Source organism: Arachis duranensis, chromosome 10, assembly GCF_000817695.3.
Source record: "Arachis duranensis cultivar V14167 chromosome 10, aradu.V14167.gnm2.J7QH, whole genome shotgun sequence".
In the NCBI taxonomy this organism is placed as follows: domain Eukaryota; kingdom Viridiplantae; phylum Streptophyta; class Magnoliopsida; order Fabales; family Fabaceae; genus Arachis; species Arachis duranensis.
In genome coordinates this window covers 89,391,853-89,410,117 of record NC_029781.3, presented here as the reverse complement: position 1 = coordinate 89,410,117, position 18,265 = coordinate 89,391,853, and the positions used below count along the sequence as shown (strand labels likewise).

Here is an 18,265-nt window from a genome sequence, read left to right as displayed (position 1 = left end):
TAAATTCATATTTTCAATAAAAAAATGTACTTAGTTCTATCCATCCTAAATAATTCTATATTCACTATTACTTATTCATCTAAATAATTCTAACCTTGATAGAATATTATTTTTAGATGCAAAAAATTTAAAATATATTTATTCTATTTCAAAAATCAATATTCATATTTAAATTAGAATTTCAATAAATATGACAAAAAATATTACATTTTTTAGTTAAAAAAGTAAAATATCTATAAATATATTTTTGTGCTTTAGCTTTAGATTTTTTTAAAAAAAATTAACAAGTTAATGGAATCAAATCATATTTCTATAACATATATAAGAATGTATATTACACATAAATAAAAAATGTTAGGTGTAATAAGAACAAATACATAAATTAAAGTAATATTTTAAAAAATAAAAACTAATAAAATATTGAAGGAAAGAAATATAAATAGAAGAGAAATAAAATTATTAGACGGAAGAAAAATAATTTAATAAATTTTATGTGTATATAAAAAAAAAATGAAAAGAAGATATACAATATCGTGTTTAGTTTAGCAAGATTTATGAGAATAAAACATAGAATAAGAGAATAAAAATTAATAATAAAAATTTAAATATCTAAATTAATATAAAAAATAAAAAATAATAAAATAATGATAATCCATTATAATTTTAATCTTTCAATATAATTAATTAACAAAAGTTGCAAGAATTAAAATAACTGAAATTTATTAACTTTAATTAGTTAAATTAGCATAAAATAAGAAAGAGATGATTACTCAGATTAAATAAATTAAAAAAAATATTACTGAACAAAATAAATATTACAATAATTATATTACTAATTAAAAATAATCTATTTAATCAATTCAAATTTTTATTGAAAATAGAAAACTAAAGATTATCAATGAATGAAAATAAATAGGATATAATACATTAAAGAATAATTTTGGTAGTATAAATAATTAAATTAAATTATTATATATAATTTTTACTTTTTACCTTATTATAATTTAAGTTAACATTAATGGTAAAAAAAATAATTTTAAATAGTCTCAATTTATATTTTACAACATAATTAAAGTACAATTCATAATTTTTTATTTTGTGATTAATCAACATTTTTAAATTTTTTTGGTTAAGTCTTCTGTATTTTATGATTGATAAATTTTTTTATAAAATACAAATTTGTGATGAATTATTACAATCATAATTCGTTAAGAAAATCAAGAAAAAATTATAAAAAAAATCAAATAAAAGATAAAAAAATAGAGTACAAATTTATTTTGAAACTAAAAATTTACAAATTGTGCTAGAAATTATAAAAATTTGTATCTTATTATATAATCAATTTTGTTACTCACTTCAACTTCATCATCCCTTTGTATCCAAAAAAATATATAATGTCACATTTATTTCAAAAAAGATGAAACTCTTCAAATAGACGATATAATGTATAATTTAAGAATAATAAGAAAAAAATCTAAAATTTTATAATAGTGTTAAAATTTTCAATGACGATAATACAAAGAGTTTAAATCTACCAAATAAATTCAATAGTTATCCTTTGTACATCTTATTTAAATTTAAATTTTAAAATTTAATTTGTATCTTCTTTCTTTCTCCTAATAAAAATTATTTTTGACAAAAAATAAGAAAAAATATATTAGACCAAAAAAATATTCTATCAAAGAATTATTATAAGGAGATTTATAATTAGAGAAGAAAATAATAAAAATATTAATAATAATAAAGAAAAAGAAATGAAACTCATATTAAAGAATGTTAGAAAAGAAATAATAAAGTTCATAATACTAATAATAATACTGAGTAATGATATTGTGCTTTAGGCTTCTACCTTTTGTCTTTGGGCATCAATTTTTTTTTTGCTTTTTTATTTAAATTATCAAGTCATAAAAAATAAAGAACAATTCAAGAAAACGAAAACAGCAAGATTAATAGTAACTATATAAATTAAAATACATAGAAAAAATAAATTATTATATGATAGAATTAACATGAATATATTTTATCATTAAATAAACAAAGTTAACGTAAAACAAAATTACATGTAAAGAGAAAAAAATAAAAAAGAGTTAAAATATCCAAAGTGATAAAAAAAATTATCTTTTATAATTTTATTCTGTCATGTTTATATATATAAAAGACTATAAAATAATGAACTTTTAACTAAATAAAATTGTGTTTATTATTATTAGAAAGGATAAGAGAGAGCAGTAGAGAAAAAGATTTGTGTGTATTCAAATTGTATAGAAAGATACAATAAAGAAAGGTATTTAAGTGTGCTAAAAGAATTAAAATAATAAAGACGTAATATCCTATAATAAATATTCAAATATGTTAAATAATGCTAATTGATCCTAATTATACTCTAACATCCTCCTTCAAACTCAAGTGGCAACTTGAGTTTGAAACTTATTTGAAATAACTAAAAGGGAAAAAAAAACATAAACTGATAGAACGGGTGTAGACGAAACTACCTGAAGAAAGCGCAGACAGAACTGTTGAAAAAAAGAGCAGACGAAACTACCAGAATGAAGCACAGACAAAACTGTCAGAAGGAAGCGCAGACGGAACTGTTATAAGAAAGCGCAGACGGAACTGCCACAAGAAAGTACAAGTGGAACTGCCGAAAGGAAGCGCAGACGAAACTACTGAAAGAGAACACAGACGAAACTGCCAGAAGAGAACGTAGATAGAACTGCCGCAAGAGTGGTCAACTTTCGAAAAACTATTGAAAAGATGGCAAAATTGCCAAAAAATTGCTGAAAAGTGACAAAGTGCGAAGAGATGACAAACTATCGGAAGGCGACAAAAAGCATAGAGTTTCTCTATGAGAATAAGTAAGTAGTGCATGAGCTAATCGGTGAGGTCAGAAAAGCATCAAAGCATTAACCAAAGAGAAGGAAAAAAAATGACACGGAAGAAAAATATGAAAAGTACGATGATTTCACCAGAAGAAAATCAACTTATCCTCCTAAAGGAGAATACCATGGCTCTGATACCATGTTAGACTGGAAAGAGGGAGCAATAGGGAAAAGGTTTATGAGTATTCAAGTTGTGTAGAATAATACAATATAGAAGGGTATTTATAGGTGATAAGAGATCATCGAAATAATAAAGATGTAATATCTTATAATAAATATTCATATATGTTGAATAATACTAATTGATCTAATTGATTCTAATTATACTCTAACAATTATATTCAGGTAATTGATATACATAATATTAAATTATGTAATACTTAAATATTTAATCAAATCAATTAGTTGATATAATTAATCCACGTAGTGAATTATATTTAATAAATTAAAAAAAATAAATTAAGAAACACTCTCTTAAAAATATCTCACATTAACTTTATCATTAATTGCAAAAACTCAATTTTTATATAATAAATAAATATCACGACCCATAGAATAGTATTACTAAATAAACACTAAATTAATGCAATAATAAAAGAAAATACTAAATTAATGTATAAATATCAACTTAATTTTACACTTCTACTATCCCTATTACTAAATTAAGTCAAACGTATAAATATCAAATTTATTTTATTATATATATATAATGTTGTGTTTGGGACTTTCTGTTGTTTCCTTAAATAATTTATGGGTGGAAAGCCTATATATGAGTGTGTGTGAATCTGGTCGTCACAAAAATTTAGGTGTATTTTGCTTGCACTATTAGCAAGGATGAAAACTCAATTTTTTTTTATATTTTCACTGGCACAATTATAAAAACATTTTAAATTTTGTTTTTATAGTAAATAATCTTTTTTAATCATCATCAAACATTTAAATGCCGACAAAAGTAATAATAAATGATTAAAATTAATTTTATGTTGTGATAAGTTTAAAAATCTGGAATGTGAATGGCCATTTATAGACGGCTAGTTTTTTCTATGAAAAAGTGATGCTCTCAAACCAAATTAACATTAAATAAAATTTGAAATATTCAATACTTTACCTCTATAAATAATGAGGTATGAGACAATAAACATACAGCAACAAGCAATAATAAAACAATAATAATTTCCTCTCTTTTGAACAATATCTCTCTTTTACTATAATATATATCTCTCTCACTTTTATATATATATATTAAGTAAACACATATATGAATCATTTTTAGTGAGCTAATTATATTAATACTAGATTTTCTATTTATAATTTCTTATTTTATATTTATTATATCTTCCTTAATTATTTATTTTACAACACGTTATCAGCACGAGACTCTGATCAAATTTTTAGGAAGACTCAAGTAACAAATTTTCATTATGTCGAAACTCTCTCATCTTGAATTCAATGCTCTTGATATATCTGGAAACAATTATTTATCATGGATATTAGATGCTGAAATCCATCTCGATTCAATAGATCTTGGAGATACCATTAAGGCTGAAAATAATGCATCCCAGAAGGATAAAGTCAAAGCCATGATTTTTCTTCGTCCTCATCTTGACGAATGATTGAAAAATAAATATCTCACATTAAAAGATCCTGCATATCTTTGGAAAGACCTTGAAGAAAGGTATAATCATTAGAAAATGGTGATACTTCCTCAAACTCGATATGAATGGACGCATTTGTGTTTACAAGATTTTAAATCCATAAATGAATATAATTATGAAATGTTTCGAATCACCTCACGAATGAAATTATGTGGAGAAAAGATCACTGATCATGATATGTTGGAGAAAACTTTCTCAACCTTTCATACCTCGAATGTGCTCCTGCAGCAGCAGTATCGAGAAAAAGGGTTTAAAAAATATTCTGAATTAATTTCTTGCCTTCTTGTTGCTGAACGCAACAATGAGTTGCTATTGAAAAATCATGAAGCGCGCTCAGCTGGCGCCGCCCCATTTCCTGAAGTAAATGCGGCAAATTATCCCAGAAGAGGTAAATGACAAGCTTTTAATAACAAGAAAATTATGGAAGGAAAATGAATTATATTCAAAAGAGAGGATCTCACCAGAAGTGGGATAAAGAAAGAAATATCGGGCAGAATAAATCAACAGAGGATAAGTGTTTCCGTTGTGGTGGAAAGAGCCATTGGTCACGTACCTGTCATACTCTAAGGCACCTAGTCGATCTTTACCAGGCATCTTTGAAAAAGGACGACAAGGGAAAAGAATTGAATTTCGTTTCAAATGATGCTGAAAATTCCACCACTCATTATGATGTATCTGATTTCTTTGAGGATCCTGAAGGAAATATTGGTCATTTGATCAATGATGGAATAATTTAATGTGTGAGATTATTAAGTATTCATGTAAATAAATAATGTAAAGAACTTATTGTTAAGTTTTATTTTCTATGTATTTAAGTTTCAAATATGATGAAATATTAATGTTTATGAATTTTGAAATCATTAAATATGTCATGTTTTAAAATAAAATTTTAGTATATGACATTATTTTTATGTGCAGTATTTCTTAGAAAAATAATTCCGATCAATTATTTAATTTAACTGTGCATACTACTCATTTTATTATTATTTGTCTTTGAAGAGAATGTCAAGGATATGTAATGAAGATGTATGCCTTGCGGATAGTGCAAGTTCGCACACCATTCTCAAAAGTAATATATATTTTACCCATCTTGTGCCAAAAGAAGAATGTGTTAATACTATTATTGGCTCAGACAATGTGATTGAAGGTTCCGGAAGAGTTATAATTTTGTTTCCCGGAGGAACAAAATTCATAATAAATAATGCACTGTTGTCTACCAAGTCTCGAAGAAACTTGTTGAGCTTTAAAGATATTCGCCGAAATGGATATCATTTTGAGACTATGAATGAGGAAAGTCATGAGTATTTATGTATCATAACTCATGATTTAAATAAGAAAGTTATATTAGAAAAATTACCCTCACTTTCATCTGGGTTATATTATACCAAGATTAGTGCAATTGAATCACATGCCACTGTAAACAAAAAATTTACTAGTCCAAATGAATTCATAACTTGGCACGACCGATTGGGTCATCCGGGAATAACCATGATGAGGAGAATAATTAAAAACTCTCATGGACATTTACTAAAGAACCAGAAGATTCTTAAATCTAGTAATTTTGTTGTGCTACATGTTCTCAAGGAAAGTTAATTTTAAGGCCATCACCAGTAAAGATTGGATTTGAGTCCTCTGAATTCCTAGAAAGGATTCAAGGTGATATATGTGGACCTATTCTTTCACCATGTGGATCTTTTAGATATTTTATGGTTCTAATAGGCGCATCTTCGAGATGGTCACATGTGTTCTTATTATCTTCTCGCAACCTGGCATTTGCGAGATTACTGGCTCAAATTATTCGATTAAAAGCACAATTTCCAGAAAATCCAATCAAAGTAATTCATCTTGATAATGCTGGTGAATTTACTTCCCAAACTTTTGATGCTTATTGTATGGCTAATGGAATAAGTGTTGAACATCCAGTAGCTTATGTTCACACACAAAATGGGTTAGCAGAATCGCTTATTAAATGCCTCCAACTAATTGCTAAACCCTTGCTTATGAGAACAAATCTCCCAACTTTGATTTTGGGGCATGCTATTTTACATGCCGCAGCACTTACTTGTTTGAGGCCAACAAGTTATCATCAGTTCTCTCCTATGCAATTAGCTTTTGGCCAGCAGCCAAATGTTTCCCATTTAAGAATATTCGGGTGTGCGATATATGTTCCCATTACACCACCTAATCGCACCAAAATGGGACCCCAAAGAAAATTGGGGATATATGTTGGATATGATTCTCTCTCTATAGTGAGGTATCTTGAGATACAGACTGGAGATGTATTTAAAACCCGGTTTACGGATTGTCATTTTGATGAATCAAAATTTCTAACATTAGGGGAAGAGAATAAGCTTCCTGAAAAGGAACTTAATTGGAATGCATCATCGTTGATGCATTTAGATCCTCGATCAGGGCAATGTGAACTAGAAGTTCAAAAGATTATACATTTGCAAAGAATAGCAAATGAATTTCTTGATGTATTTTCCGATACAAAGAGGATAACCAAATCTTATATACCAGCGAAAAATGTCCCAATTCAAATTGATGTCCCAGTAGGACAAGTAGCCACTGAAGCAAATTCATGCCAGAAGCGTGGCAGGCTTGTCGGTTCCAAAGACAAAAATCTTCGAAAGAGAAAAGAGGTAAATACTATTCCTATTGAAAAAGAGATAGTAGAGACACTTGCAGTTGTCCAAAATTCTGATTTAACGCCAGAAGACGTTCATGTACCTGAAAATTGTGAAAATGACGAGATCTCGATAAATTATGTCTTTACAGGAGAGAAATGGGACCGAAATAAGACAATTGTCAACGAAATATTTGCATATAATGTGGCATTAAATATCATGCATGAAAGTAAGGATCTTAAGCCAAGATCAGTTGAAGAATGTCGACAAAGAAATGATTAGCCAAAATGGAAAGAAGCCATGAAGGCTGAATTAGACTCACTTGCAAAATGTGAAGTCTTCGGACTTGTAGTCCGTACACCAGAGGATGTAAAACCTGTTGGATACAGGTGGGTATTTGTGAGAAAAAATGAGAAAAATGAAGTTGTGCGCTACAAAGCCCGACTTGTGGCACAAGGTTTTTCACAGAGACCCGGTATAGATTATGAAGAAATGTATTCCCCTGTAGTGGATGCGATAACATTGCGTTATTTGGTCAGTTTATCTGCATATCATAAACTACATATGCATTTAATAGATGTGGTAACAGCCTATTTATACGGCTCATTAGATCGGGATATCTATATGAAAGTTCCTGAATGACTAAAGATATCTAAACCATCCAATGAATATTCGCAAGGGTTATACTCATTCAAATTGCAAATATCTTTATATGGTCTAAAGCAATCTGGACGAATGTGGTATAATCGTCTTACTGAGTATTTGGCCAAAAACGGTTTCAAGAATGATGATATATGCCCGTGTGTTTTCATAAAGAAAACTGCATCTGGATTCATTGTAATTGCTGTGTACGTTGATGATTTAAATATCATTGGGACTCTTGAAGAGATTCCAACAATTATAAAAACTCTAAAAGAAGAGTTTGAGATAAAAGATCTTGGAAAGACTAAATTTTGTCTCGGCCTGCAGATCAAGCATATAAAAGACGGGATCTTCATTCATCAAACAACATACACAGAAAAGATCCAAAAAAATTTTATATGGATAAGTCACATCCCTTGAGTACCCCAATGATCGTAAGATATTTGGATGTGAAAAATGATCAATTTCGCCCTAAAGAAGAAAATGAAGATATTCTTGGTCCTGAAGTACCATATCTTAGTGCCATTGGAGCGCTAATGTATCTTGCTAATAATATGCGACCCGATATATCATTTGCTATGAATTTACTAGCAAGATATAGTTCCTCTCCAACCAGAAGACATTGGAGTGGAATCAAACAAAATTTTCAATATCTTCATGGGACGGTTGATATGGGATTGTTTTATCCCTATGGATCTAAGTCACAACTAGTTGGCTATGCAGATGCCGGATACTTGTCTGATCCACATAAAGGAAGATCTCAAACAGGATACCTGTTCACATATGGTGGTACAGCTATATCTTGGAGGTCCATGAAATAGACGATTGCTGCAACATCCTCTAATGATGCTGAAATACTGACGATTCATGAAGCTAGTCGCGACTATTTTTGGCTGAGGAGTCTAATTCAATATATTCTATCATCATGTGGACTGATTGATCATAAGATAGCTCCAACTATCATGTTTGAAGATAATACAACATGCATTGTTCAACTTAAGGGTGGATACATCAAAGGTGATAGAACAAAACATATTTCTCCCAAATTCTTCTTCACTCATGATCTTCAAAATCAAGGGACAATTGATGTCCAACAGATCCACTCAAGTGACAATCTGGCAAATTTATTTACAAAGTCACTCCCAAAATTCTCCTTTGAAAGATTGGTACATGAGATTGGGATGCGCCAATTTCGAGACATTAAATGATGTCGGCAAGAGGGGGAGACTGTATTCTTTTTTCCTTGGTCAGGTTTTTTTCCATTGGGTTTTTCTTGATAAGGTTTTTAATGAGGCAGTCCCCATCACAAAGGATATTGTACTCTTTTTCCTTCACTAAGGTTTTTCCCACAGGATTTTCCTTTAGTAAGGTTTTAATGAGGCAATAATTCTAAATGGTTATCCAAAGGGGAGTATTGTGATAAGTTCAAAAATGTGGAATGTGGATGACCATTCATGGGCGACTGTTTTTCTATGAAGAAGTGATGCTCCCAAGCCAAATTAACATTAAATAAAGTTTGAAATATTCAATGCTTTACCTCTATAAATAGTGAGGTATGAGACAATAAATGTACAGCAACAAGCAATAATAAAACAATAATAATTCCCTCTCTCTTGAACAATATCTCTCTCTTTTAGTGAGCTAATTATATTAATACTAGATTTTCTATTTACAATTTCTTATTTTATATTTATTATATTTTCCTTAATTATTTATTTTACAATATTTTATACCTATAAAAATAAATTTTATTCGATAACACTATTCAAGTTATAAAATTTATAGTTAATTCGGTTAATTTTTGCTTTAAAATTATCAAATTAACCTTTTATCATGTTTCTAATTTTAATCATTCAACCTCTTTCATAATTAGAAACAAAATCAATCCTAAATCATGAAAAATTTTACCAAAATCTAAATCAGAATCAGAATTACTTTTAAACTATAGAAAGTAGAATTGCACCTTAACAATAATATCAAAAATCTAATAATTATTTTCTCCATAGATCTATAGAATTTGTCCCACATCTCGCCACATCTCATTCTCCAAATCAACAATGTCTTTATCAAGTTAAGCAGTAAAAGTATTCTCGTTTGATGGCGGCGGCGGTCATGATCCCCTTCGTTGTTGTCCTCTTCTATTCCCCTTCTTCTTTTTCCCTTTTCTTCCATTCCTCTTTGTCTCTTCTTCAATCTATCTATCCTTTTATTGTCTTCTCTTTCTTTCTCTTTACTGAGGTGGTGATAGCGGCTCCCAATCTCACCGGCATCACCCTTCCTCTCTTCTTTTTCCCTTCTTCCTCTATTTTCTTTATTTTTTTCTTCTTCTTTGTGTTCGATGAATTTCAAAAGACTAGAGTAAAAGAAAAAAAAAACAAGAAATTGAGAAAGATAAAAAAGAAAAAAAGAACAACAAAACTAAGCCAAATGAAGAGATATAAGCAAATCAAAACACTTTTTTGTTCAAACCATGTTCTACAATATGTTTTCTATTGTATTTATTGTTATACTTGTTGATGCTTCATATTTTTTGAAAAAAGAATTATTTTTTTTCTAAAAAATTATTAGTTGTTTATGAAGCAGCAATAATTAGAAAGAATTGGAAGAAAAATTTTGGCAATAATTTTTTTTTTCTGGGCATTTTTCTTTTTTTTTAAAATCAAGAGGTTTAAGAGAAAGTGATTGATGATAAAGATAAAAAGGTAATTTAGAAATTTAATATATTTTTTAATAGGATATTTTTGTCTAATAAAATTTATTTTTTATGCGTATCAAGTTAGTTTAATTTTTTCGTGCGTTTAAATTTTTATGGTTGAAAATTATTATTTTTTTCAAAGTTAAAAGTGAAATTCGAACTCGAGATCTCTAAGTGAAAAAGATAAATTATGCTATTTGAACTATAACGCTTATAGTTGAAAATTATTATTCACTCTTTGTTTTCGCAATCCATAACTACGAAAATACAACTAAATATACAAATTAGTAAATTTTTATGACCTTATTTAAATTGGTAAATATGATTTTTTTAAATAAAAAACCTCACTTATACAATCTATTTTTTCTTTTTCACTTTGTAACGAGTTTCAATAGTTTTTTTTCTCTTCTTTTTTATAATGTGAAAATAGAGAGTGCCATGGATATATATATATCACTACAAGAAAATAAGCTTTCTGCCACGCTTTAAAAGCGTACCGAAAAGTGCAAAAAAACGTACCGCTAGCTTTTCGCCACGCTTTTTGAGCTATCGGCACGCTTTTGAAAGGGTCACATCTGCCAGCGTGCCGGTTGCTCTATCGCCACGCTTTTGTGAATCTATCGGCACGCTCTTTTTGTTGGCACGCTTTCATCTCTTGCCACGCTTAAAAAGCGTGGCCATAGGTCTTAACCTATAGGTACGCTTAAAAAGCGTACCAAAAAGTGCACATATCGCCACACTTTTAAAACGTCCCAGAATATTAGTTTTGGGTACTCTTTAAAAGCGTACCAATAGAAAAAGATATAACTACACTTTTTAAAGCGTGACAATAGCCAGTGATATGGCCACGCTTTAAAAACGTGGCAATAGCCTTGTAAAATTAAAAAAAAATATTTTTCTTATTTTTACCTTCACTGCAAAATATAAATTTTCAATCCTTTTTTATTACCAAACCAAGAAATATAGTATGCAATTTTTAGTCAAACAATAATTAGTGACATAATTTTTTCAATAATTATTTTATACATTAAAACACTAATACTCAAATACAAAATAAATCTCAAGTTCAAATTCCAAAACTAGAAACTTAAAAAAAATAACTTAAATTCTATTTCCTTTGCTGTTCCTCCTTCCTTTAGCCCTCTTAAACCTCCTTCCCTTAGATCATACAAGAGACCCTCTGGCAAGAAGATCCTTCTGTCAGGACCTGTCACCAAATGGAAGCAATGATCAGAAACTAGTTTCCTACCTTGAATTGTAAACTAGAGTATATAAAAAAAACTGTTAGTTCATTACAAGAACTTAATTAGGACTAATTAGGAGATTATAGGCTATAGCAATAAGTTACCCTCCTCTTACTGCTAAGTCAAACTTTGTTAGCTACTTTGGTTCTCTCAGTTTATTTACAAGCAACAATAAGTTACTTTGCCTTCTGTTGGCTTTCCCATGCAACGATTTTGGCTTCCTCTTTCTGAATCCTGCAATGAAATAGAAGTTCATCGGAAAACACACAATCAGAACAACTAAATTATATGTCTCTAGTTCATTGAATGATACGAACATAACAATGATGACATACTTGGTTATGTCCATGGTGGACTTTGCAATATCTGAACATGAAGTTTGGATTTCACTATTACTTTCTTGAAAGGAGGTGAGCTTTGTTGCATGACCTTTAGGCCACCTAATAACAGTGGCCTCACTATCAACCTCAACATCTCTAATCTCTAATTTGCTATTTTTCTATTTTCTAAAAAAATGCAGATGCTTTAGCACATTAGTTAAAACAGCAGAAAACAGCAGAAATCATCCAATAAAAAGCAAGAGCTAACCACTAATCAATTCAATAAAACAGCATAAAACATTCAATAATCATCTAATTTTCTTGTTTACAAATTAAACAGAAGCACAGCAAGAGCTCATCACTAATCAATAGAACATTCACTTACCCTAATGCTAAAGCACCAGACCACTGAAGCAAGAATCCAAGAATTGCCGAGCCAAATAAAATTTCAGCAATCAATTTAACTCTCACCAAGTAAGGAGGATCTGCCACTACTATTTTGAAGGAATGCTTCAACTCCAGTGGCAACTCCTCAGGGTGATTGTGGTCATAAAATGTGTAATCACATCCGTACTACTCAAAACGTTTGTCATACTCAAAAAGTTGTGCAGGAACATTAGGATCCATGTTCTGAAGATTCAAGAAAGGAAAATTTTTTAAATATCTGACAAAGCAAAAACAAGAACTCAGAAATGACATCAAACAAATTAAAAAAACTCAACAAACCAACGATAATATATAGCTTTCAATGCAAGAATACTGTAGGAACCAGGGTCTAATAATGCCTTCTAATAATTAGTTAAGCTTAAGCTTAAACACTTTTGCTTTATACCATGCTCAAAACATTACCAGGTCCTGGTTGGTGTGAGTTGAAACACTACAAGTTTTACTATCTCTTTGTTGTATAGATCAATGTCTTGTCCTAATCATAATTTGAGGATAATTCTTTAAAAAACAAATGTCCCACATAGAAAACAAACAAAGAAACCATGTATGACTGTGTACAAAACTGTCTACAAGATCAAATAATGACTTGAATGCCAAAATTTTATTACACTTACAGTAACAAGACTATAGTTATCTCGAAGATGTTCACTGAATGCCAACATTAATGCTGTTGTCCTGCATTACCAAATCAGAACCAAAATTCAGAATAAGAAATCGGTTCGGAAACAACATTCAAAACAAGCAAAACCCAAAACAAAAAATTAGAACCGGCAACAAATAATAATAACAAAGAAATCAGAATAAAAAAATAATAACAACAAAGAACAAATAATTAGATCCAAAAAAATTAGAACAAATAATTAAAATTAAAAAAAGGTTGAAATTCAACAAACTAACTGCAAATAAGAAAAATAGATGCAGAGTTTCAGAGAGCTGGGTGAAGGATGTAGAGGAATACGACTGTTTATTGCATTGTACCACGGAGGAAGATAGCGGCTGCAAGATCCACGGAGGACGACGGGCGACGGGTGAGTTCGAGGAGGACAACGGGCGACGGCTTCGGAGTGCGACTTCGAGTGACGGGCGAGTTCCGCGGAGGACTACGGGCGACGGCCGGTGTGACTGCGAGGGAAGGAATGGGTGAGCCAGGGACTGCAACGGTGGAGGGGATGAGGCGAGCAGGGAGAGGCGAGCAGAACCACGACAGAGAGAGGCGAGCAGAACCGCGACAGAGAGAGGCGAGCAGCACGACGACCAGAACGGCGAGAAGGACAGCAAGAGGAATGGCGAGCTGGCTAACACAACGACGAACCAGTGAGATAGATGGCGGCGTGATGGAGGTTAGGGTTTTCTGGGTGCGATGAAGGGTTGGGTTCCAGAAGGCTGGGTTCCAGAAGCTGAAGATGAGGCTGGGTTCCAGTGATGAAGATGACGATGGACGCCGAAGGAAGCTGCTGGGTTCGAGAGTGAAGATGAAGTGACGGCGCAATATGGTTTGAAAGGGAATTTTAAGGTTAAAAAGATTTTAGGGTTTGAAAGGGAATTATTTAACTCTATTCTAACTTTTATCAAAACCAAAGAAATCAAGAAATTCAAATGATAACATTTAAAGTTTTAATTCATACTTTGATATCAAATTTAGTTTAAATATGAATATTGAGTTTACATTAAATATTTTTTATTCTAAATTATAATTTGTTATATTTTTTAAGAATATTAAATAACTAATTATTAATACAATGTACCAACTGTAAAATTAATCAAATTATCTTAAACTAATTTTGTTAAGTATAATTTGGTAACATAAGAATTAGGTGTACTCTAACAAAGTTATGTGATTTAAAAATAAACAAATTATAAAAAAAATACACATTTTGTAATGAAAAAAAAAGATACTGGAAAAAAAAGAAAAAATATTAAATGGTGAAAAAAATAAAATCACAAGTCATCTTAAAATTTAGGATTAAAAATAAGTTAAGTGTGAAAATTTGAAAAGTTATCATTTAGGGTTAAAATTTCGGTCATGAAGAGCCTTTGAAGCTTGTAATATTTACTTGTTATATAAATTATTAGTTTTACTATACTTTTAAATGCTTTTGTTAACTAAATCTAATTAAGTTAACCTAAATTTAATAAAATTACTTACGCAACGTAAAATATATCTTTTTCTTTGTGTATTTTTTTTTTATTATTGTTTGTTTTTATTGTTAGTACTACTGTTATATTTTTTATTTCTTCTTCTTCTTCTGGTGTTATTGCAATACTTTTGAATTATGAATTTATCAGTAGATAATGATGATGTTAGTGGAAATTTTGAATTTACAGAATTTATCATAAAAATAAAAATGTACAAAGATATTGAAAAAGAGTGCAATATAAATTTGATTTGATTGAACTTGATTAAAAAAAAAAATTGATTGTCTAGCATTTATAATTATTAAAGTAGGTAGTGTGAGAAAATGGTTGTATGCATCTTAAATTTTTGTACTTTCGATTTTAAGTTTTAAAACCTTAATAATACAAAAGCATGCAAGAAATCCATTAATGACCTCATCCTCCCTCTCCCGCCTCTATCTCTTGACCATGTATTCAACATATCTCTTGACGCACAGCTAATAAATCGACATAAACAGAAACAAAAGCAAGCAATACCCCAAAGGCCCAAACTAAACAAAGCAAAATCTAAACATCCTTACGAACTAGCTATAAGGAAGATCAGAATATCGATATTAAAAAAACAAAATACAAACAATACTCCAGACCAAGGACACCAATAAAACCTATTACACTTAATTGTTGAACTTTATGCATTCAATTCTTATATTAAGATTCTAATATCTAACTCTGCGTCACTCTCTGCCTTCTTCTGATACTTGTGATTAAACTAAAATCTTTCGTGGCATATTGGCAGTTCTCCTATCCAAATTCTGCCTAATGTAATCGACAGCAGCCTAATCACTGCTACAAGTCAGATTGAGTTGTGATCCTATTTTCCAAATTTTGGTAGCTTTATTTTCAGGTTTATCATCTTCACCTTCATTAGGTATCTCTCCTTCTGTATCTGTCTTGTTTCTCTTCTTCCTAGTTCCTTTTCTTTTGTCCTTTTTCGTTCTTCTCCTCCTTTTTGTGTATTTCTTTTTCTTGTTACATTGCTTCTAATTAGACCATGTTTCTTTAACAACTCCCCTTTTTTATTATCTGTTCTTATTTTTCTATATTTTGGTCGTGCTAATTGACTTTTTTTTTCCCTTCACATTACACTTCCTAACACTTCTCATCTTCACTTATGTTGGTATTTTCTTTCCTAGACTAAGCTAAGCTAAAACGTTTCTTATTATATCTTCAAAACGCTGTGAAAATAAAGGGTCAGAGACATACATTTTCTTTCTAATCAAGAGTCTCATTGTTATTTATTTCATCGTTCACTAGAGTTTCCTTGATTGGGCCATATTGGAAACCCACTGCAACGGTTCACCTCAATGCTCTCATCGGCCAGGTGCTTCTTTTTCTTCAGCTTCTTCTATCCTTTTCTCCATTATCCTAGTTGGGTACTTCAAAATTTTCAATCTTTGACTTTTTATTCTATGTGATTTTACTACTTAGTGTGTGTTTGGATTACAACTGAAGTTTGAATAAAATTGATTTTACAAACTTAATTTTGATAAGAGCAATGCTAGGGAATCAAAATGGTATTAGCCAAAAAACAGCTAAATACTTTTGGGTGAATCCAAAATCTCTACGAGTTAATATATATGATGTTTCTTCTGCTAAGTATCAGAATGTTTCTTTTTTATATTAAATGGATGTTCTTTTATATATATTTCAAATTTTTTTTGTATTGCAAATGTGAATGTCTCTATTTCTTTAAGAATTTCATATTTATTTTTTAAATTTTATAGATATTTAATTATTTTTGCTAAAATATAATTAGATGTTTCTTTTGTTAAGTATTAGGATGTTTTTTTATATTAAATAAATATTTTTTTATAATTTTGTAATGGTGTAGTTTGCAGTCTCTTTAATCATCAAAATGACACCTAATATCCCAAAACACAGAGCAACATCTTCATATAAACAATGAAATCAGCTTTCTCCTAAATATTGCAAACAAAATTATCAACTGTCTCCTGGCCCAAGTAGTTAGCACCGTCCAGCCAATTGGACCTCAGGATCCCAACCTCCGCTGGAACACGTCGCAAATGTTTTTAAACCATACGGTGGTCTCTAAGATAAAATTTTTAATCCTTCTAAATTGCTACAAGAAAGAGAAAAAATGTTTTTAAACCATACGGTGGTCTCCAAATAAAAACAAAGTAAATGAAGCATGTTGTACCTTTTCAATTTGATCAAATTCATCTAGTTGATTAAGCAACTCCATCAATGTTTTCTTAATCTTACGATCAGTAGTGCGCCCGCATTGGTAGTGAGAGAGAAGTCGGTGTGTGTGATTGTTGGAGGTGGGTAGGTTAATGTGAGAGAAAAGAGGAAGGCTTTTATAAGTTTTAATTAGGTTTACTTAATTAATTTTAAATTTTTTAAATTTTGAATTTCTTAAATCTAAAATTAATTATTAATATAAATTAATGTGGTTTTATTTAGTTTTTGGCTAGTAACCTTTTGGTTCTAAATACTTTTTCTTTTGGTAAAAAGTAAGTTTGTGTTAAGTGATTTATGTTTGGCAATATTTATATCAAAATGAATTATAGTAAAATAAATGTTGTTTGGATTACACTATTCAAAATCACTTTTAGATACAAAATTACTAAAATAGACATCAACTTAAATAATTTTTGTATATTATTTTAATTTAGATATTTGAATAGATGTTATTAATTAATTCTATAATAAAATTAATATTTATACACTAAGATAAAAATAATATATAAAAATTGGCAAAATATACTTTTAATTAAAACTAACAAAATATAAATTTTAGAGAGTACTAAAAATAATAAAAAAATTAAATATTTATTTTAGTAGTAATTGAAATAAATCAAAAAAAATTTATGATATTTTTTATACAGTATATTTTTAGTACTCTTAGTACTCTTTTTTAGTATGTTATAATTTTTTATTATTATTATTTACAATTAATTTTTTGTTTAATTTACTTTCTTAATAGGATCAATAAATTATATTATAAAGAAATAATAAAAATAATACAAAAAAATTATAATTACAAAAGTGTATAATATTAAATAAATAATTAATAAAAATAGTAAATAATAGAAAAAGATAGTTTATATAAACAAAAATAATATAAATAATACAATAGTATGTATAAAGGATAAAGTTGGTAAAAAATAAATAAAGATGGAGTATTGATGGCTAAAAGTCTGTTGGTGAAACGCAGAAGTTTAAAATTGTTGTTTCTTTAAAACGTGATTTTGAATGCAACCAAAAGTTTGCCAAACCAAAAATTGAAGTACAACATTGCATAAGCAATACCTTACCCCCTAGCAACAAATAATTTGAGTCCAGACGTCCCAACAACACATCAATTATAGCATCATTTGTAGAATAATTATCCAATGTAATAGTTGATAATTTTCTATCTAAGTTCCACTCTAACAAAACTTTCATTAATGCATTAGAGAGAACTTCACTTGAATGAAGAGTAGGAACATAAGTAAAGTTGAAAATTATTATAAATATATTAGATAAAAAAATATCACAAGTACATCAAGCATTAGAAAGCATATCTTATACTAGAAGCAAAGTTTAAGGTATTACCTCAATACTAGCATTTGCAAATT

The 18,265-nt window shown here is 29.4% G+C and overlaps 1 long non-coding RNA gene across 6 annotated transcripts; it reads right to left on the bottom strand.

Moving 5' to 3' along the window:
- Positions 1–11,489: 11,489 nt before the first annotated feature.
- LOC107470790 (uncharacterized) lies at positions 11,490–14,035 on the bottom strand. 6 transcript variants are annotated; one of them, XR_001588504.3, is made up of 6 exons: positions 13,468–14,035; positions 13,124–13,184; positions 12,448–12,692; positions 12,078–12,248; positions 11,847–11,976; positions 11,490–11,705 (listed from the first exon to the last, which is right to left on the bottom strand). It is a non-coding gene; the product is annotated as an uncharacterized LOC107470790 (long non-coding RNA). The 6 variants fall into 6 exon arrangements; XR_002368779.2 differs by having other exon boundaries at positions 13,471–14,035; XR_002368778.2 differs by having other exon boundaries at positions 13,488–14,035.
- Between the last annotated feature and the right edge of the window lie 4,230 nt (positions 14,036–18,265).